Source organism: Felis catus, chromosome E2, assembly GCF_018350175.1.
Source record: "Felis catus isolate Fca126 chromosome E2, F.catus_Fca126_mat1.0, whole genome shotgun sequence".
NCBI classification, from domain to species: Eukaryota; Metazoa; Chordata; class Mammalia; order Carnivora; family Felidae; genus Felis; species Felis catus.
In genome coordinates this window covers 22288494-22310281 of record NC_058382.1, presented here as the reverse complement: position 1 = coordinate 22310281, position 21788 = coordinate 22288494, and the positions used below count along the sequence as shown (strand labels likewise).

General features: G+C 50.7%; 1 protein-coding gene across 13 annotated transcripts in view; it reads left to right on the top strand.

Moving 5' to 3' along the window:
- ZNF536 (zinc finger protein 536) overlaps positions 1-21788 on the top strand; it is a 438080-nt gene that overhangs the window by 43804 nt on the left and 372488 nt on the right. For 6 of the 13 annotated variants that reach the window (XM_019819656.3, XM_045046851.1, XM_023245646.2 and 3 more), the window contains exons 2-3: positions 12851-12946; positions 13423-13492. The exons of 3 other annotated variants lie outside the window; for them this stretch is intronic. The gene's annotated coding sequence lies outside the window, so the exon portion shown is untranslated. The remainder of the gene's footprint in view (positions 1-12850; positions 12947-13422; positions 13493-21788) is intronic. 4 more of the 13 variants (XM_045046852.1, XM_023245649.2, XM_045046854.1 and 1 more) reach the window with 1 other exon arrangement.

The following is a 21788-nucleotide window of genomic DNA, read 5'->3' as shown; positions in this document are numbered from 1 at the left end:
AAAGATCACTTTTTGTGTCGTACAATCTGTGGGGCTGGGTGACGGCATCATGACAGGTACCTACCACTAGGGTTTCGTACAGAATCGTTCCTCTGCCCTGAACGTCCCCTGGGCTCTACCTATTTTTCTCTCCCTCCCCCTCGCCTCTTGGCAACCACGGAGCTTTTTACTGTCTCCTCTTGCCTTTTCTAGAATGTCACAGAGTTGGAATCACATGGTGTATTGTCTTTTAATATTGGCTTCTCTCACTTAGTGATATCTATGTATGGTTCTGTCCTATCATGTCGTGGCTCGATACTCATCGCTTTGTATCGTCGAGCACTATTTCATTGTCTGGATGTGCCACCGTGTGTCCATTCTGTCATTGAGAGGCATCCTGGTTGCTTCCAAGTTTTGGCCATCATGGGGAAAGCTGGCTGTAAACATCTGTGTGCAGGTTTTTGTGTGGGCGTAGGTTTTCAGGTCTTCTGGGTAAATACCAAGGAGTGTGATTGGTGGGTCGTTGTGCGGGAAGAGTGTGTTTAGTTTTGTAAGGAACTGCCAAGCTGTCTTCCAAAGTGGCCGTGCCACTTTGCATCCCTGCCACTGGTGGGTGAGGGTTCCTGTTGTTCCGTGCCTTTGCCAGCATTTGGTGGTGTCGGTGTTCTGGATTTCCATCGTTTTAATAGGTGTGTAGTGCATTGCCTGAATTTGCATTCCCTCAATGACCCACGACGTCGAGCATCCTCTCCTGTGCTTACTTGCCATGTGTACATCTCCATGGGTGAGGCGTCTAGATTTTTTTGCCCCTTTTTTATTTTTATTTGTTTTTGTTTTTTATTTAAAACTAGTTTTTTACATTTATTTTTGAGAGAGAGAGAAAGAGAGAGAGAGAGAGAGAGAGAGAGAGAGAGAGAGAAAGAGAGCAAGCAGGGGGAGGAGCAGAGAGAGAGGGAGACACAGAATCCAAGTAGGCTCCAGGCTCTGAGCCATCAGCACAGAGCCTGACGCAGGGCTGGAACCCACGAACTGTGAGATCATGACCTGACCTGAAGTCAGACGCTCAACTGACGGAGCCACTCAGGCACCCCTAGATTTTTTGCCCATTTTTAACTGGGCTGCTTTGTTACTTGTTGTTGAGTTTTAAGAGTTCTTTGTATATTTTGGACACCAGTCTTCAGCTAAGATTTTTCTCCCAGCATGTGGCTTATCTTTTTCCTGTCTTAATGCTTTCCCTTTGTAATACCTGTGTAATACTCAGCCACCTCGGCCAGTGACCTGTGTTCTCACATGGCCAAATGGTGTCTGCTTACACTTGAGACCTGAAGTTTTAGGACATGTGAAGTGAGGGATGCACATGCAATGTGTTCTCAGCTGTGTTTATAAACTTACACATGTGTGCACGCACGTGCACACACACACACACACACACACACACACACGCAGCAAAGAATAGGAAGAAATGTACCAAAATATCAAAGTAATCACACCAGCTGATAGAACTATGGATTATTATTGTTTTCTTCTTTGTAATTTCGTGCATGTTCCAGATTTTCTAGAAGTGAGCGTATTATTACTTGAATAACCAATTTTGTACAGATAAAAGTAAATGAACTGAAAAAAGCAACATCTGTCGAGGAGATCCCATAGTGGTTCAGTTAAAACTTGTACAACTTTTGGGGCACCTGAGTGGCTCAGTCAGTTAAGCGTCTGACTTCAGCTCAGGCCCCGCATCGAGCTCTCTGTCAACAGCTCCGAGCCTGGAGCCTGCTTCAGATTCTGTGCCTTCCTCTCTCTCTGCCCCTCTCCTGCCCTCTCTCTCTCTCTCTCAGAAATACATTAAAAAAAAACTTGTAGAACTTTCATTTTGACTTCAGAGATTATCCCTGGAACCCACATTTCGAGTGGTATTGATGATGATACATTTTCTCTTAACAACCTGCTTCAGAAAACAAGTTACAAATGCAAACCATGCGTACAGTTTTAAATTTCTAGTAGCCACATTAAAAAGGGTTGAAAGGAACAGGTGAAGTTGATTTTAAGACTGTATTTTTAATGTATCCAGAATATTCATTTCAGCAGGTACAAAGTATCAAGAATGTAAAGGAAACATTTTACGTTCTTCCCCACATGACTCTCCGGTTACACTTAGGGCTCATCCCAGTGTGGACTGGCACTTGGCAGGTGTTCAGTGGCCACATGTGGTCAGTGGGTATCAGACTGGACAGTGCAGCTTTGTGTGACGCCTGAATATTCCAGCAACGTTCACCAAGCAGAGTACCTGAACAGAACATTACCTGCAGTAACTGTAGATAAAGAGGAAACAGGGACTTTGTGATTTCTAGGTATTGCCCATGTCTTCTTCAAGAGAAGCTACTTCATAGACACCTTGTGACTTGATGATGATATGAAGTCTCTTCTGTAGGGGGATAAATATATTGATTCATGTGGTAATAAATTAGAAAGCATTTGTAGTTTGGGGGATTTTTTTTCCTTCTTTGTGTTATTTGCTCTCTGGGGGCCAGAGTGGTCTCAGATTTGCCGTATCATGAAGTCTTGGGCTGATACGGGATCTGCATTCTCCTGGATGGGGGGAGACCCCGGGGCCAGGTTGGGCAAAGACATCGGGAGAGCCTGCCAGGACCTGGCTGCCAGAGAAAACAGCCCGTGGGCAGAGCTCGGTGCCCCCTTCCTGGACTTGTGTACAGGGACACAGGTCTTGAGCCTTGTGGGAGGCATGTGCATCTGGTCTGAGCTTCCTGCCCTCAGAATACTGGCCTACAGTGTGTGGGCCTTCCTTCTCTGCCTCGCCCTGGGTCAGAATTTCCCATTTTGGGGTGAGGGATAGGACCCCATGTGCAGAGACTGATGCCAAGGTCTGTGTGTGCTCCTGAGGACACAGATGTGGGGGCTGTTGGGTGTCTCTGCTCAGTGGACACTGGACAAGCATGGCTGCCTCAGACACCGGACCCTGCAAGGCTGTGTGCTGGGAGGGGCTGCCTGCCTGGCGCTGGGACACTGCACGGGCCATGGGATCAGCCCCCCAAACCCCCCGGATTCAGGCCTGGATCTCTCACTCACCACCCACCGGCTCTTAACCTTGGGCAAGTTACTGCACAGCTGGTGCCTCAGTTTCCCATCAACGCACGAACATCAAAGCAGTAGTCACCTCCCTGGGTGCTGTGAGGAGGGAGTGAGACAGTGCAGGTCAGTATGTGGGACTCTGGTTGGCACGCGGTAAGTGCTCAGTACGCGTTAGCTGTCACCCTTGGTGAGTTCAGGAGTGGTTAGGTCACTGAACAGCAGATCCCTTAAGAGTGTGTGTGTGTGTGTGTGTGTGTGTGTGTGTGTGTGTGTGTGTGAATTCCGGCTGCTCCTTCCCATCTCCATCCTGTATCCTCGGCCTGGACCCAAACACCAGCAAGAATAGTTTCCCTCTGCCTTCACTTTCCCTTCCCTTCTTTTCTCCTTCTCAGGGCTGTTTTGACTATGAATTAATTGCAGGTTGGGGGACTCGCAAGCAAAAATCAAAGCCAATAAACTTCAAAAGGACATGGGGACCAGGGCCACCGGAGGAGAGCTGGGGCCGACCGGGGCCGACGGGGGCTCTGGTGGCTGTGGGGTAGGGTGCTGGGGGCTTTCCGTGTGTCTTCAAAGGGGACACCAAGTGTTTTCAGATTCTCACTTAAAAGCTCAGATGCAAAACTTCGGAAATCTGGGTGAGAGGCAACGGGTTCCAAAACAGCTATTTTTATCTCTTGCCTGCAAGCAGGAGCCCAGTGGAACGTAGAGTTAAACTCGGAATTTCTTGGCAAGGGTTAATAATCAATGTAGATCTCCTAACAAAGGAGATGCTGCCTTATTATACTGGGAAAGTTTTTTTTCTTAACTGTCAGTGAAGCAGTACTAATTATTACTCCAGTGTAAATGAGGTCATTTCCTATTAAGAGAACAAAATGCTTAGCCTCGCCTTGCCAATTCATACCAACTATTTTTCACACATACTCAGCTTTTTAGTTTTTTTTTTAAATTTTGATAAAATCCATTCATTTGTATTAGAAAAGTGTAAACCATCGCAATAATAGTCGCCCATGATTACCCAAATGAGCTTTTGTAATGTGTGGGTTGTTTGAATACCATGTGTTAGCTATGGAACAATTAGGCAGCTGAATGGATCTTTAAAACAATCAGATACTTTTATCTCACTGAAAAAATACATTCCTTGGATGTGTACTGTTAAACCGTAAATTCCGGGGAACATTAAACTCCCGTCACGAGAAGAACTTTCGGATATATGTTGATCAAGGACAAAAAGACGTCCAAATATCTTGTCTTCATGTTTTCATTTTTTTTTATGCAAGCAAAAAGATTTAAGGAATATTGTAGCAAACAAAGGGTAATTGTTTTAGCCCAGATGTTGCTTTTGCACAACAAGCAGGTTACAATGTTCCCACAGAGCTGATGAGCCCAATCAGGGAAATGATTAAAAATTGATTTTGTCCCTGTAATTACAGTATGTAAACTACTTAGCTTGGATTGCAAAGGAAGTGATTTTCTAATTACGTATATACTCTGGTGTCTAATGATTGGTTTTTTGAAGTAATGAAGAGAGAGCACTAACGACTCCTTGGTGTTCTGTTGTTTAAGAAAGACCATCTTTAGAGTAAGCAGCAACAGACAAAGAGTTTAAATTGAATTTTCAACACTGTTAATGTGCACATGGATTTGTTTATTAAAGAGACAGGGAAGTAATTTGATTGGCTCCGAGCATCTTGGCTTTTTTTTTCATGCTAAAGCATGTAAAAATACATGCACCGGGTCGCAAGCTGACGGGAAGAAGCCTCCTCGCTCCCCTTTTATCATCCCAGCGCCTGGGCTGATACCGCGGGGTCTCGGGTTCCTGCGAGTGTCTGATGCCTGTGTATCCTGAAAGCATTTAGATCGAACAGGTATCAGATAGCTTCTGCATCAAAGTTACCTTTGTTTTAAAGTGAAAGGAGAGGCTTCCCTTGGAAGCACGTCGGGGCAGCCCAGCACCCTCCGTGTGACAGCGTTTCAGCCGCATCCTGTGACGCTGGGCTCCGTCACAGGGTGGCAGTTGTCACCCCCCACACGCGTGTGCCGTGCACACACACACTCACGAGAGCGCGAGCCCTGTGTGTGCAGGCCTGGCGGGGGAGGGTCAGCGGTGGGAGCCCGGGGCCAGGCTGACGGGGATGTAGGAGACGAGTGGCTGGGTTGCGAGCGCTCCTTCTCTGCTCTGAGACACTTGGTGGCCGACGAGTGACAGCTCCTCACGCACCTGTTCTGGCAGAAGTTAAGAGGGGGACACCGGTTCTCAGCGGGCATGACGCGCCCCCCAGGAAGAGGGCAGTGGCTCCAAGGTGACCCTGAGAGTGTGGTGAGGGCAGCGGATCAGGAAGCACCTGCTGTTGTTCACGGTTCCTAGGGGGAGGTGCACATCGCGCCACGCGGGGCCTCTTGGGGAAGCACCGGGGCCTTGGGGAGACGGGAAGCCAGGGGAGATCGCGGGCAAGAGCCTCTATCGGGCTGAGGGCAAGGCCGGCGAGGCAGAGTGCGCAGATTTAGGATTGGCTAGTTGGGATCATTACAGCAGGCCCTGGGGTATAGGGGCTGTCTCTAGTTGTCTGGTGTCTGACGCTGGGGTCATTAGGGCAGGGGGACAGTGGCCCAGCGTGGGAGAGCCTGGCAGAGGAGGAGGGGGTCGGGCGTGGACTCTGGATTGGTGAAAGACGTGCTCCCGAAGGAGTCACTTGCTCTCTTTAGGAATCGGCTAGTCCTGGGAGGGGCAGCCCCCCCAGGGCCAGTAGGGCCCCAGATGTCAGAGCATCAGAGACACATGGTTACTGCATCCCAGCGCTCGGCTATGGCTGGTGCGGGAGTTGGTGCCGTGCACTGCCAGGGTCCCTGGCGAAGGGGACTCTGGGTCCCCTTATTCCTGGGGTCTACTCAGCAAGTCTCACTGGCTGTCTGTGGCAGGCATCCTGGGTCTACTTGCTTCCCTTCTCACCGTGGCTCCCACCCCGCGTCCAGCCACACGGTCTCTCACCTGGGCAACTGCAGCAGCCTCCCCACCCACTGGTCTCCCTGACTCCACTCTCAGCCCCTCCGGTCTGTTCTCCCCACGCAGCCAGCCCGGTCCCTATACAGTGTAAATCACATCATGTTATTCCCTTGCTCGAAACCCGCCAATGGCTCAGGATAAAGTCCAAATTTCTTTTTATGTTTTTCTTTTCTTAATTTTTATTTATTTATTTTGAGAGAGAAAGGGAAAGGCAGTGCGAGTGGGGCAGGGGCAGAGAATGAGAGGGAGAGAGAGAGAATCCCAAGCAGGCTCCATGGTGTCAGCGCAGAGCCTGGCGTGGGGCTCGAACTCACCCACAGTGAGGTCATGACGTGAGCTGAAACCAAGAGTCAGACGCTTAGCCAGCCGAGCCACCCAGGCGCCCCCAAAATCCAAATTTCTTACCATGCCTGACAAAGTACGCCCATCCTGTCCCACTTCCCTGCTCACCATCCATGTCCTGGCCACACGGAATGTGCTGCTGCTCCTTGAATGCACCATCTCCTTTCTACCCCAGGGCCTTTGCCCTCACTATTTTCACCCATTGTTTGTTTTGCTTGTAGAGTTCTTCCCCAGATGTTCGCAGTGCTTGCTCTCTGACTTTATTCAGGTGTTTTTTTGTTTGTTTGTTTGTTTGTTTTTTCTGTCAGATGTCACTGTTTAGAGAGGTCACTGGGTCACCTTATCAAAAATCATCCATCATTTTGTCCATCGTTTCCCCCTGCTTTATTTTCTTCTTAGAGCTTATTATTCACTGACATTATATTTTACTTCTACTCGTCTTTCATTTGAAGGTGCTCACTAATACGTAAGTTCCACGCAGACAGAGACATTGCTTATCACAGGGTCCCCGGAGCCTGGACATGAGCCTGGCACACAGAGGGCACTCGACAGGGGACAGCTACATGAGACAGCTTCCCTGTGGCTCTTCCCCAGGTGGCTCTTGTCACCTGGACTCCTCTCCTGTTGGGAGCTTGGAGGGGCAATGGCTGTGTCACTTGGGGCCATGTTCGTCCCTCAGAGTTCTCAGAGAAAGAGTGATGGTCACTCAGTGCTAGGGAATGCAAGGTCCGAGTGCATTTTGAGGAGCTGTAGGTTTGTGGAAGGGTCCCTGTCCCCTAGTGGCCTGGAGATGATTGAGCACTGGGCCAGGAAGGGCGACTGGAACCTGGGAGGTGGGGGGTGCACGCTGGAGGAGAGGCTGGAGCCCCTCGCCTGGGCATCCCTCCAGGACAACAGTGCCCGGAGCCACCGTCCCGGGAGGGATGGGGTGTCATCTTCAGATAGCTCCAGATGCGTGTCCTGTTGGCCACACGCTTCCCCGGCAGAGTGCTGAGGGAGCCCAGCTGGCTCTCTCACTGCCGACTCCTTCCTTCCTGACACTTTCCTGGAAGGAGAGTGGTTTGTCTGCCTCCCATCTGCCCCAGGCTGCCCAGACCCCTCAGGGGACGCCCCGACTCCTGCCGTTGGGCCTCCGAGTGAGCCCTGGGAGGAGCAACCAGTCTCCCTGGGGGCTCGCGGCTCTGCAGTGGTAGTGTCTCGGGAGCAGAGCACCAGCCAAGGGAGGGAGGACTGAACCAAGTCTTCCTTCTTTCCTCCATTCTCCATCTCTCCCCCATCCCGCCATATGCGTCTGCACCTGCCTCCTCCTCTCCTCCCTCCCTGCCACCTTCCCCCTCCTCCCTTCTTCCTTCCTTTCCTGTCTTCCATCAATCTCCATCTCTCCATCTGCCCTACTGTCCTCTCTCCCTTCCCTCCTCCCTCCCTCCCTCCCTCCCTTTTTCCTTCCTTCCTTCCTCCTTGCCTCCCTTCCTTCCTCCTTCCCTCCCTTCCTTCCTCCCTCCCTTCTTCCTTCCTTCCTTCCTTCCTTCCTTCCTTCCTTCCTTCCTTCCTTCCTTCCTCCCTTGCTCCTCCCTCCCCTTTTACTTCCTTCCTTCCCTCCTTCCTTCCTCCTCCTTCCCTCCCTTCCTTCCTCCCTTCCTTCCTCCCTCCCTTCCTTCCTTCCTCCTCCCTTCCTTCCCTTCCTTCCTTCCTTCCTTCCTTCCCTTCCTTCCTTCCTTCCTTCCTTCCTTCCTTCCTTCCTTCCTTCCTTCTTTCCTTCCTTCCTTCCTTCCTTCTTCCTTCTTCCCTCCCTTCCTCCCTCCCCCTTTCCTTCCTTCCTCCCTTCCTCCCTCCCTCCCCCTTTCCTTCCTTCCTTCCTCCCTCCCTCCCTCCCTCCCCCTTTCCTTCCTTCCTCCCTCCCTCCCTCCCTCCCCCTTTCCTTCCTTCCTCCCTTCCTCCCTCCCCTCCCTCCTTCCTTCCTTCCCTCCTCCCTTCCTTCCTTCCTCCTCCTTCCCTCCCTCCCTCCCCTCTTCCTTCCTTCCTTCCTCCTTCCCTCCCTCCTCCCTCTCCCCCCTTCCTCCCTCCCTCCCCTTTCCTTCCTTCCTTCTTCCCTCCCTTCCTTCCTTCCTCCCTCCTTCCCTCCCTCCCTCCCCTCTTCCTTCCTTCCTTCCTCCTTCCCTCCCTCCCTCCCCTCTCCTCCCCTCCCTCCCCTCCCTCCTTCCTTCCTCCTTCCCTTCCTCCTTCCTTCCTCCCTCCCTTCCCTCCCTCCCTCCCCTCTTCCTTCCTTCCTTCCTCCTTCCCTCCCTCCCTCCCTCTCTCCCCTCTTCCTCCCTCCCTCCCCTTTCCTTCCTTCCTTCTTCCCTCCCTTCCTTCCTTCCTCCCTCCTTCCCTCCCTCCCTCCCCTCTTCCTTCCTTCCTTCCTCCTTCCCTCCCTCCCTCCCTCTCTCCCCTCTTCCTCCCTCCCTCCCCTTTCCTTCCTTCCTTCTTCCCTCCCTTCCTTCCTTCCTTCCTCCCTCCTTCCCTCCCTCCCTCCCCTCTTCCTTCCTTCCTTCCTCCTTCCCTCCCTCCCTCCCTCTCTCCCCTCTTCCTCCCTCCCTCCCCTTTCCTTCCTTCCTTCTTCCCTCCCTTCCTTCCTTCCTTCCTCCCTCCTTCCCTCCCTCTCTCCCCTCTTCCTCCCTCCCCCCCTTTTCCTTCCTTCCTTCCTCCCTTCCTCCTTCCCCCTTTCCTTCATTCCTCCCTCCCTCCCTCCCTTCTACCTTTCTCCCTCCCTTCTTCCATCCTTCCTTCCTTCCTTCGTCCCTTTCTTCCTCCCTCCCTCCTTTCTTCCATCCTTTCTTCTTCCCTTCCTCCCTTCCTCCCTCCCACCCTTCCTTCCTTCCTTCTTTCCTTCCTCCTTCTCTCCCTTCCTTCCTCTTTCTCTCCCTTCCTTCCTTCCTCCCTCCCTCTTTCCTTCCTTCCTCCTTTCCTCCCTCCCTCCCCCTTTCCTTCCTTCCTCCTTCCCTCCCTCCCCTCTTCCTTCCTTCCTCCTTCCCTCCCTTCCTTCTCCCTTCCTCCCTCCATCCCCTCTTCCTTCCTCCCTCCCCTTTTCCTTCCTTCCTTCCTCCCTCCCTCCCCCTTCCTTCCTTCCTTCCTCCCCTTCTCCCTCCCTCCCTCCCCTCTTCCTTCCTTCCCTCCTCCCTTCCTCCCTCCCTCCCTCTTTCCTTCCTCCCTTCCTTTTTTGTCCCTCCCTCCTTATTTCTTTCCTCTCTCCCTTCATTCTTCCCTTCCCCCCGTCCTCCTCCCTTCCTTCTTTCCTTAGTCTTCCCTTCTGTCTCTATACTTTTATCTCTACTTCCTTCTTTCCCTCTCTCCCTCCCTCCCCCAAACATGTACTGAGCTCTGCCTGGAGGTTAGGGCCTGAGAAGTGAATGGGACAAGCCTTTTCCCTGTGAGCTAGGAGATGACACAGGGACTGCCCTCAGCATGGTGTTGGTGCTTGGCAGGCCCTCAGTAAAGGGTAACTTGTTACTAGGATGGCCTTCCAGTTGCCACGGCGTTGAGTGTAACGACCATGGGCTGGCAGCATGCTGGCCTAGAGGGAGGGTCTGATTACCAAGGGCCCTGGCGATGGTGGGGTGCCTCATCTCTGCTCATCTCTTCACTTGCCAGGCACTTCCGTTTCAGCACCTTCGGGCCCAAGTCTGGGTGGCCTGGCTTCTGCCCAGTGAGGGTTTCCCCAGCTCTGCTCAGAGCTTCCGCGTGCCCCCTGGGAGGACCGGGAAGGGAGGGGTGTGCCTTGTCCCCAGTGGCTACTTTGCCTACGGAATTCACAGCACGGGGGCCACAGCATGGGCCCACTGGGTGCCAGGCCAGAGCTGCCCGGGGCCACCTCCCACTTTGTCTTGTTGCCTGTGTCCCCTGTGTCTTCCTGTACTGCCCACTCTCTTCAGATCTCTCTCTCAGAGCTTTCCACCTCTCCCCTTCCCCTGCGCAGCTCAGAGGGGCCTTGGAAGTGCCTGGGTTGTAAGAGGCCCCTTCCTGCCACCCCCTCCCCAGCACCCTGCACTCCCTGCTCTCTCTCCCCCTCCTAGAAGTTACGTCCCCGTTCCCCTGCACTTCTTCTTCGACCCCACACTCCTCTCATGTCAGGGACTCTGAACCTTTGTCCTTTCTCTCTCCATCTTTGTCTCCACCGAGGCCCTGCTGTACCTGCTTAAGGGCTCAGCTGGTGTGCACCTCCTCCCCGTGCCCCAGCCTCTGGCCTGCCTCCTGGCCCCCTACCTGGCCTGCAGCCTCCTCATACAATGGGTAGACCGGCTGCCCCTGGCGTGCCCTGGGGCCTGGTGCACGGTAGGTTTGAGGTCTAAGCTCACTTTCGGTGTCTGCGGCCGAGGGTCACTATGTGCGTGTCTTACCTGTGTTGCAGGGGTTAGTGATTCATCGTCGGTGGGATTTTAGGCACTGAAGCGTGTCTGTGGAGGTGATGTTTTGGGGGGCGGTTGCTACCCAACTTGGCCTTGGCTCAGGCCCTGCTTTTTGCTGCCTTTGTGATCTGACCCCTCCCACTCTTCCTCGGATCTGGTGGTAGCTGCACCCCCCACTCCACGGTCTCAGGGGTGGCCCCCCTCCTCCACCCCTCAGCACGGGGTCCACGTGGGAGGCAGGGGCGAGGGGAGGCCTCATTTCAGGGACCTGTTTCTGGTTATGTCACCGCAGTTTCTCCAAATGCAAGTTACTACTTGCATCAAGGCAGCTGTTTCCTTTGTTGAGGAAGAGAGAATTCCTGGGCGGGGATTTTCCTCCTTCTCCGCCCCAGATCAAGAACATCAGTGGTCTCATGGGGTCACCTTTGCCCAACCTGCAGTGACTGCAATGACATCAGACAGTAGGAGCCCCCTTGAAGTGGTTCAGAAGGGTACAGGTGGCACTAACTTGATTTCCTCTCCTCGGACCCCAGTATGGCCTCTGAACACGGGCTCTGCTGCTGTTCCAGCAGGGGTTTGTTGGGCCGACCTTGCCCAGGCAGCCCAGCCACCTTCGGATCCTAGCCATCTAGGAGAGCCCTTACCGGGGCACAGCCCCCAGTGCAGCCAGGGGGCTTGTGCTGAGGCCTTGACCGATTTAGGGCAGAGAAGCTCCCATCACTGCCCCAAGGGCAGAGTGCAGGAGCTGGTGATGTTCTGATCAACCGTGTGAAGCCGGTGGGCTGGTGGGTGTGGGACTCCCCCAGGTGATGTCCCTCCGTGTTCTCCCTGTCACTGGGATTCACAAAACTCCTGAGCAGACAGTCCCTAGAGAAGAGTTGTAGAATTTTGCAAGCCATGAGCCTGGGTCTAAAACCTGAGTCCGTACCCCCACCTCCTGCAGCCCCTTCCCTGAAAGTAAGGAGTCCTGTGAGCAAAGCGAGTTAGTCTTTGCAGAGCCAGCCGGGTGCTGGGGTCTGTTCTGCTCATGGCTGGGACAGGCCTGAGGTGGGACAGGCCTGAGGAAGCATAGCATCGAGCATTTGTTTTGCAGTCTCTAGATTTCAGTGTTGAATGATACGTGAAAAACGAAATGACAAAGATACTCTGAGGGAGAGACAGACTTGTGATTTCTTTCCTTGTTGCAGATGGTTGAGATGTAAACTTTTGCTTTATGTCTCAAGACAGGCAGGTAGACATTAGTTTGCAAATAGCAGTGCCCCTGGGCGCCTGGGTAGCTCAGTCGGTTGGGCATCTGACTTCAATTCAGGTCATGATCTCACAGTTCACGAGTTCGAGCCCCGCATCGGGCTCTGTGCTGACAGCTCAGAGCCTGGAGCCTCCTTTGGATTCTGTGTTTCTGTCTCTCTCTCTGCCCCTCCCCTGCTCACGCTTGGTCTCTCTCTCTTTGTCAAACAAACAAAAAAAAACATTAAAAAAATTTTTTTAAAGACAAATTGCCGTGTCCCTGTTACACTTTGAGGAAACATTTTCAGCACTCGGTCAGCAAACACTTTTTTTGGTTGCCAGAAATCAGTTTTGGAAGTTAGATGGAATGTTGTAAGCCAGTGGTTTCGTGTCCAAATTTTGTCATGATGGACTGGGGCAGCCACCGCGGGCTCTCTGAGTGCATCTTCTGCTTTCCCGTTTGTAGACACACCCTCGAACCCCTACTGGAATTTCACTTCTGTAATATCAGAATGCGCAACTTCGGGGTCAGTAAAATGTAACTTACCGAGAGGGAACTTTTGTTTGCCCTGTAAAATCCTTCCTGTAAACTGGATTCCGAATTGCACTGGGCCAGGTGTGGTTGGACCCAAGGAGTGGACTGCAGATCACACGCTGGGGCTTGGCTTGATCACCCCAGCCCACTGCTCCGGGACCACCGTGGGCTGGCATCTGGGCTTTCTATCTAGGCCCCTGTCTCGTCCGAGGGTGCCGTAGTGGATGGGACTTACTTTAGCAGTGAGACAGGAGAAAGTAAAGTGCCTAACTGGCTCCTGCTTTTCTGGTCTTGGTTCAGGAGAGAGGACCCTGAGGCCACACGACACCCCAGAGCCTGGGCCGGCTGCAGATTCCTGGTTTGGATTCACTGAATGCGGCCCTGGCCACTGAACAGGTGTGGTCAATTGAAATTTGGGTGGAGTTGTGGTCTACTGAAGGGGGCTCCTTAAATCGGAGAGAGAAGGGAACCCCTGAGGACTTCCTCAGTTCCTCAACCTTTAGAATTCTAAAGAGAGAGTGAGGGAAAGAGAGAAAGAGAGACAGAGACAGAGACAGAGAGAGGGAGCTCTCTTATTTGCTTATTTCTTCTGTCCCATCTGGAGAAGAAATGGTTAGATGCCCCGCCCCCTTCTCTTTTTGCAGGTGGCAATTTCCCATTAAAAGGAGCTGAGCAAATTGGGTTTATCGCAGCAAAGGTCACATAGTTCCCATTTTTAAATTGCTCAATGAATTGGGGCAGTGGGGCTATTAAATGTTGTTAGACTCTTGACTAGCCTGGCAAATTGTTACCTTGGATGAATGCTGTTTACCTGTCTTATTGAAGTCGATATGTCCGACCTGCAGGATTGCTAACAGGCCTTATTTTTTCAGTTCCTGCCCACCACGGCTTTAAGAATACCCTTCAGCCAGGAGGGAGCTCCGTTGCTTTAAGACTTGCCTGGTAAGGAACATCGTTTTGTAATTCGTTGAACTGGTGTCTGTCTGTGAGTCTGTGGCTTGTCCAGGCCGCCCTGTCTGGGTTACAGACCCCTGTGCTGGGGAAGTGTTCTCCCAGCCAGTCCCTTTTCCTCCCTGGACTGAGAGGGGTTCCAGAGAAGCTTCCGGATTCAAAATTCCCCGGGACTCGAGCGTGGGTCCCAGGTCTCCTAGGTGGGATGAGCGTCTGATGTCAAGACATGCCCAGAAAGTCTCAGGACAGGGCCACCGGCGGGGCAGGGCCCTGCAAAGTTGACTTCTTTCTCTGGGTGACAGCCTTAAGACTCGCCGCCCACACCAGCTGGCGGCTGGGACGGGAGCGGGTGCGGCGGCTGCCCAAAGCCACGTGGCCCCACGCGAGCACCACCTGCGGCCCGTTTCCCCATCACCCACCGAGTGGGGCCGGGGCCCGGCCCAGTCTTGGAGGACACTTGTCCCAGAGCGGCTTTGTGTTTGTCGTCTCAGACTCAAGATCCCAGACTCAGTAATGGAGTGTTTTCCTGGCATCGAAGCGGATAAAAACTTAAAATGCAAACGAGGGGGCACTGCTGCCTTCGATGTCTGCACCCGCCTCGTCGGAGCTGGCCGCGATATCTCTGTAAACTCACCCTCAGATCTCATTAGCCCAGAGCCCACCTCCTCCTGACCATGGGCCTCAGAGGTCACTACACAACCGGGGAAATTGATAGCGGAATTATGCGCTCAGAAATTAATTTTGCATTGTACCGAATATATATTTTTTTATTGTGACTTTATCTCGTTGAAAAAGTGCTTACTTCCGATTTTGTGGATATTAGTGACCATGGATTACTTTTATTTTGGTCTTTACACAACAGTTATATTAGAAATTTGCTGTTTTATTCTTACCTTCTTAGTAAAAATCCTTTTATCACACAATGGGTAATTTATATCCATTACCAGGGCTTTCAATCCTTTTCAGTGGGGCTGTCAGCGCCGTTGGCACAGTAATGATTAATGTGATCTAATAATAGTGTGCCATTATATTACCTTAGTAAAACATGTACCAACATCCTATTCGGATCTACCAAATTCATAGCTTCCTATAATATTTTTGTTGAAAGACAGGATTACTATTTTTCAAAGCTGATTTTTTCCCCTTTAACATATTTAATGAAATTCACAATTCTCTGCCTTAGTAATCCGGGCATGTGATTGGGTTCAGCGGGTGCATTTGACATCTGTAGGTAGTGTTGCGATTTGTCAGGGAGCGGTTGGACAGTCTCAGGGCCCTGCCACCAGCAGATCCTGGGTTGTTTTGCCTTGAAGAAAAAAAGAATTCTGGGTTTCCAGCCTCTTCTGACTTGTAATAAGGAAGGTGTGTGTTCGCTCAAAAGGCAAAAGAGGAAGTAATTTGGCTCAAAGAGCCCTTTCTTCCCCTCCAGTTTTATCCTCTCCTCTGTCACCTGCCTTGGTCTGCTGGTGAACAGGAGGGTAGCAAAGCCAGTGGAAGCAGCTTCAAACCCTCTATCTCTGGCTCAGCCTCTTTGAATCGAAAGCGGGGGTTCTCAGCCTCGGCGCTTTGACATTTGGGCCGGGTGAGTCTTTGCTGTGGGGACCAGCCTGTGCATCGTAGGGGTTTAGCAGCACCCTGGCCCTCACCCACCAGATGCCAACTGCATACCCGGTTCCCCCCACTCTGACAACCAAAAATGTCTCCTGACACTACCAAGTGTCCCCTGGGGGGCACAGCCATCCCTGCTTGAGAGCCACTGGTCTAATGTGATGGGAACACAAGCAGATTGGTTTTGGAGGGTGGGAGAATTCCAGCTGGAGTTAGAGTTTGGGGGTGCTTCTTTGGGACATCTTTGGCTTTGGGAGGGGAGCTGTGTGGACGAAGGCGACACACCGCGTCCTTTTCCTGGCTGAAACCCAGCCGCCTTACTTCTTTCTCCTCCCGCCTCTCTCACAGAGCCTGGCCCCAGCAAGGGTCTGAATCTTAGCTTCTTCCACTTAAATCCCATTATAATCACGCTCGTGATTGATAACATTCCACCTTCTCAAAAGGCTTTAAAATCTGTGTCAACCAAGGATGACATTATTGTAGCGCGGGCAAGATGTATTCAAACAATTACACACTCAAATCAAAGTGGGAAGGTTTGTCCTTCTATTTTGATGCCTTTGTGACGTGGCTTTCGCCAGCGCCTCAGCCCCACAGCCCCCGAAACCTTCAGCAGGGAAATGCATGGGAAGGAACAGGTTTTGCCCTTGAGATCACTCAGCTCTGAAAACAGTTTGATATTTGGGCTTCTTAGGGCTGGAGGGCAGGGGAGGCAAGAGAGGTTGTTGAGCACAGGAGAGAGAGAGAGCGAGAAAACAAGAGAGAGATATCCTTGCTTTTGATTCAGAACAAAAATTACTGCTGCAACATTGGCTCGAGATATGCAATCAACTGAAATCAGGAAAAGTATTTTGAATACAAAATTTATATTGAAATACTTGAATCTCGATACTTGTGCACCCACATACATGTATATATTTAAATCAAGGAAGAGAAGACGAAAAATAAAGCTTTTGTCATAAAAATATTGCTTGTAGTATTTGCCCTCAAATGATTTCTGCCACATCAGAATACATTTTTGTACTGTTAGCATTTCCATAGAAGACACTCTTGTTTGCTTTCACAACTGATCCTTGATGATAACAACAAGTGAAGAAATGGCTCTGATTTACCTTTGTTTTAGGTGGATTTCAAATGCATTGTGGTGTTTGGTGCAGGAAGCATTTTGGTGACCCACCCCTCCTTTACTGGTTTTGCTCTGTCTCTCCCACTACATCATAAAGCTGATAAGAGCAGGGCCTTGAGTGTGATCTTCAGTGTTGCTTTTCTTTTTCCTGAAATGGTGTCCAATGCAGAATAGGTTCTCAATAAAACTGGTGACTGACAGGATGGATGGATAGATGGGTGGTTGAATAGGTGGATGTATGGATGTATGGATGTATGGATGGGTGGATGGATGGGTGGATGGATGGATAGGTGGATGCATGGATGGATGCATGGATGGATGGATGGATGGATGAATAGATAGATGAGTGGATGGATGGATGGATAGATGGGTGGTTGAATAGATGGATGGATGGATGGATGGATAGATGGGTGGGTGGATGGATGGATGGATGGATAGATGGGTGGTTGAATATGTGGATGGATGGTTGGATGGATAGATGATGGATGGATGGATGGATAGATGGTGGATGGATGGTTGGATGGATGGATGGATAGATGGGTGGATGGATGGATAGATAGATGGATGGATGAAAAGATGGATGGGTGGGTGGATGGATGGATAGATGGGTGGGTTGATGGATAAATGGATAGGCAGATAGATGGAGTTTTATCTCAAACCTGAATAAGATCTTAGAATAGTCGGCCTAGCAGTCCAAATGAAATCCCACTTTTTACCACCTCTTTACTCCTTGCCCTCTTAAACATTTTTTTTTACACTAAAGTGGTCAGTTATACAAAAATACTGTCATTATGTCTTCTTTTCAATCCAGTTTTTAAAATAGAAAAATATGTTTAGGACCATGCTGGGCCATCTCTGTACATGAGTGCCATGTTGTGTGAACATCTGTAGATATTCCATGAAGGCACATCCACAGTAAGACTGAGACTGAATACACAGAGGCAGAGTAGGAAAAGGTGACCTCTTTCAATGTGGCGCAAGGAGTTTATGAGGCTCAGAAGACTTCCTGTCCAGATGACTAGTTGTGTGTCTCCTGGGCAAGACTCTAATTTATATTGTATTTCATGTTCTTCTAGAGGTTCTCGTGTGTCCTCTTCAGGTTTGCCATGCTCGATCTGGGTGGGACTGGCCAGTGCCCGGCCGTGTGGGGTCAGCCATCCTGAGGAGACAGGCTGAGGCTCTGAGCGCCAGGCCTCCCAAGTCCAGATCTCTGAGCGCCGGGGCTCCCAAGTCCAGATACAGCACACGCTGTCTATTGGAAAACTTATTCCCGTGGACGAGGGTGAAAAGTCACCCCATGCTTGGCTTACAAATTATTGCACAATGAACATCATAGCCATACCAGGATGGAAGTAATAACAAGGAGAGAGAGAAATGACCCCGAGACCTGCCAACCCATCACAAAGATGTGGACTCTGGAGCCAGGTTTCCTGGGGTAGAACCCTGGCTCCCCCACTCACTGGCTGTGTGACTGTGTGACTGTGTCTCGGGGGACTTAGCCTCAGTTTTCTCATCTGTAAATTGGGAATGACAATAATGACAACCTAGTAGATTATACAACTAGTCCATGTAATGTGCTTAAAACAATGCCCGGCTCCAAGTAGGCATTCAACACACGTGTGGCTCCTGCTATTGTTTTCATTCTCTCTGCTTCGTCATCTTTTCCCCTCTCTCTCTATTTATTCAAGATTAAGGAAAGTATAGGCCATTTTCAGATAATTAGCCTTTTCCCCTCAGACTCATACCAGAGCTAGGAGCCCCCCGGTGCTGCCAGGCGTGCGGTCTCCCCGGCACCCCCGGGGACCGTGGTGGTTAGCAAGTTCAGAGAGCGTCAGAAAGGTGGTGAGTTTCCGAAGTCAGCTTCCCCTTTGTGAAGGAGCATTGTTGACACACCACTGGGGTTTGGGATTTACTTGGTGTTCGGGGAGTGCATTCCTGGGATGGATGCCACGCGGTCATGGTGGGTGGGAACAGCCCGCTCTTGAAAGGGAGGGGAGCTTCGTGGCTTTTCTGTCCCACCCGCTTGTGAGTGAGGCTGCTTTGCATCATGGCCCAGTTTTGTATTTTAAGCGTCCACTGAAATTTAACGTTTTGCTTTTGGTTTATTATGTATGCAAGTATCTTGCTGATAAATACATGTGTAATTGTACCATCGTAACCACTGCTAGTCAGCGACAACATATAATTAAAGTCACCCTTGTAGTCATTGAACTTTTCCATCCCTGGCAAGATCGCTGACCACTCCAAGCAGAGTGTGCCCCCATGTATGAGCCATGTGCCTGCCTGTGTGGCCTTGCCCCCTTCCTGGCCCCCAGGACACCCCAGTGCACCTTAGGGCATGTCCTCACATATGCACTGGGGACTTCCCTTGGACAGTGGGGTGCAGGATGGAAGGGTAGGGTTGTAGAGCCTGGAGGTGCCTCTGTGTTTGTGTCTGTACCCAGATGATAATTGCGTCCAGAGTGGGTGCTTGGTAGACTTGAATGAATAATCTTAAAAAGCCCTTCATTTGCCTCCGAGCTCTCTTTTCACATATAACGGGTACCCTTCCCTTCATTTCCCTTTTTTGGGGTGATGCCTTACTCTATTGCATTTATGCCCTATGCCAGGGCTTGGTAAACTCTGGCCTGTGGGTCATACCCAGCACACTGCCTATTTTGTTTTTTTTGTAACATTAAAAAAAAACTTTTAAAACCTGTAATGGAATACACATATCTTTTGCTATTAAAAGTTTAACGTTTTTAGGGGCACCTGGATGGCTCTGTCGGTTGGGTGTCTGACTTCGGCTCAGGTCCTGATCTCGTGGCTTATGGGTTGGGGTCCTGCGTCGGGCTCTGTGTTGGCAGCTCGGAGCCTGGGGGCCTGCTTTGGATTCTGTGTCTCCCTCTCTCTGCCTCTTCCCCAGCTCACACACACACACACACACACACACTCTCTCTCTCTCTCTCTCTCTCTCTCTCAAAAATAAATAAACATTAAAGAATAATTTAAAAAGGTTAACATTTTTCAAGTGCACTGAAAGTTCAGTGGCGCTAAGTACACTCACTGTTGTGCAACCATTTACCATCCACCCCAGAACTTTTTCATCGTCCCAAGCAAATTCTGTATCCACTAAACAGTAACTCCCTATAACTTACTCCCTCCAGCCCCTGGAAAGCACCATTCCGCTTTGTGTCTCTCTAAATTTCTGTCTCTCTAAATTTGACTATTCAAGCTATCTCCTATGGGTGGACTCATACTGTACTTGTTCTTTTGTGACTGGCTCTATTTTGTTTAGCGTAATGTCCTCGAGGTTCATCCACGGTGTGGCCTGTGACAGGACTTCTTTTCTTTTTAAGGCTGAATAATATTCCACTGTGTGTGTGTGTGTGTGTGTGTGTGTGTGTGTGTGTGTGTCTGTGTATACACACCACGTATCGTTTATCCATTCATACGTCAGTGGACACTTGGGTGTCCGTGTCTTGGCTATTGTGAACAATGCTGCTATAAACATGGGCATACAAATATTTCTTCCAGACCCTGCTTTCGGTTCTTTTGGATGTATCCCCAGAAGCTGGATTGCTGGATCATACGGTAGCTCTACTTTTAAGTTAGGAGCCTCCATACTGTTCTCCATAGCTGCTATACCATTTTACATCCCCGGTGACAGTGCACGAGGATTTCAATTTCTCCGCACCCTTCCCAGCACTTGCTGTCTGAATTTTTGATGGTAACCATCCTAATGGGTGTGAGCTGATAGCTCATTGTGGGTTCTGCCTGTTTTTTTTTTTTTTTATAGCTTATGAGCTAAGAATGGCTCTTACATTTCTAAACGATTGAGAAAAATCAAAAGAAAAACAATGTCCCGTGACACATGAAAAGTATATGAAATTCAGACTTCAGTGTTCATAAGAAGATTTTCTAGGCATCCAGCCTATTCCCATTCATTTATGGATCACCTGTGTCTGCTTTCACGCTGTAATGGCAGAGTTGGGTGCTCGGGACCGAGGCTGTGTGACCTGCCTATGGTATTTCTCACCCGGCCCTTTACAGGATGCGTTGGCCAGCCCTGCCCTGTGCTAAGACCTTGCTGCCCCTCAACTTGTTTAACCCCCTTAGTGACCCACTATGCAGACCAAGAAACTGAGGCTCAGCAGACATAGCTGACTTGCACAAGTGCCGCATCCGAGCATGGCTAAACCAGGAGGCACGTGCCTGTCCCTGTGACCCCACATCTGGTGATTGTCACCATCACCATGAGCACCAACCTTTGGAGATTGCTCTTCATAGGGAACACTTACCAGGGCTTCAGTGAGCCTGAGGTCAGGTCCTAGTTGAAAAAAAAAATATTATTAAGATGGGATGTCATTGTGAGAGGGGGCAAATTAAGGGAGAGAGTGAAGGTGACAGGTGGTACCAGGTGAGCTGAACTTCCCTTTATTGCTTCTGTTTGATTTCTAAGACCTCCGCCCTGTGCTGTGGGCACAGTGAGCTTTCGGCTCTGCTGAAGAAGGAGGTAGTTTGAGGATGCCTGTGTGTCTACATGCGCAGCATTTCCTTGGGATTAGAAGGAAGGCTAAGCCAATCGATAACTTCTTCTTGCATTAAAAAAGTGAATTATTTTCCTAACCCAGAGGAAAGAAAACCAGGGTACACAGGCGAACATGTTGATTGATTCTTTTCCCTTCATTCTTTTGATCACATGCTGTTTGGCATGAATCCTAGAGTAGATATCTTCGCTGGCCCCAAATCTTTTCCTCCTAACGTGGACAGCTGCTGTCCCGTCTCCCAGGGACCGTCTCGGCCGCCCCCTTTGCACCTCTGGCTCAGATGGTCAGCTGCTGCTACTGAGGCAGCAAGCTGCTGTCTCCCTGCCTCCTTTCCTCCTGGCCTCCCTCGCGGTCCACCGGGATGTGTGGACTTGGTACCAGGAACCTTCTGGCATTTTTCCGTGTGGAGGACAACGTGCGGATAGTTATTCGTTCTTTCTCCAATGGAGAGAAATGTCTTAGTTGATTTTACGTATTTGTGCACGTTATGGAAATAAGCCATCAGTCCGAGTTTAGGGAATGTTGGGGGGCTCCAGGGAATGGTTGGTCTTGGGTCTGTCTCAAGCAAAGCGATGTGGTTCCCCTGCTATGTTCGGGAACGCGTGACCTTGCCCCCCCCCGCCCCCAGTCACTACTGCACTTCAACAGTAGGCTTCGTGCAGTTGTGGTGTGGCACACAGCGGTGTTTTCCGTGAACTCTTGGCTGTGACTTAAGCCCAGCAGAGCTGAGTTCCTACCCTTATGGTTTTCTGGCACAATTCACTTTGCACAAAGGAAGGTATGAGAATCTGAGCCGTGGGATGATAACGTGGCCGGCATGGTATAGCGCGTTGCAAGAAGGACTGCCGTGACTTTGGATTTTGAGTTTCGTGCTTGAAAGTCTGCAGTGGCGCCTTAAGCAAGGGGCCTGGGCCTCGCGGGCGCTTGGGAGACATTCAAGGGATGACCTGGGCTGGAAATTGCGTTGTGCCTGAGAGTAAGTGGGAGAAGAGAGTGATAACGTGCTGTGGAAAAGGGGGTATCTGTG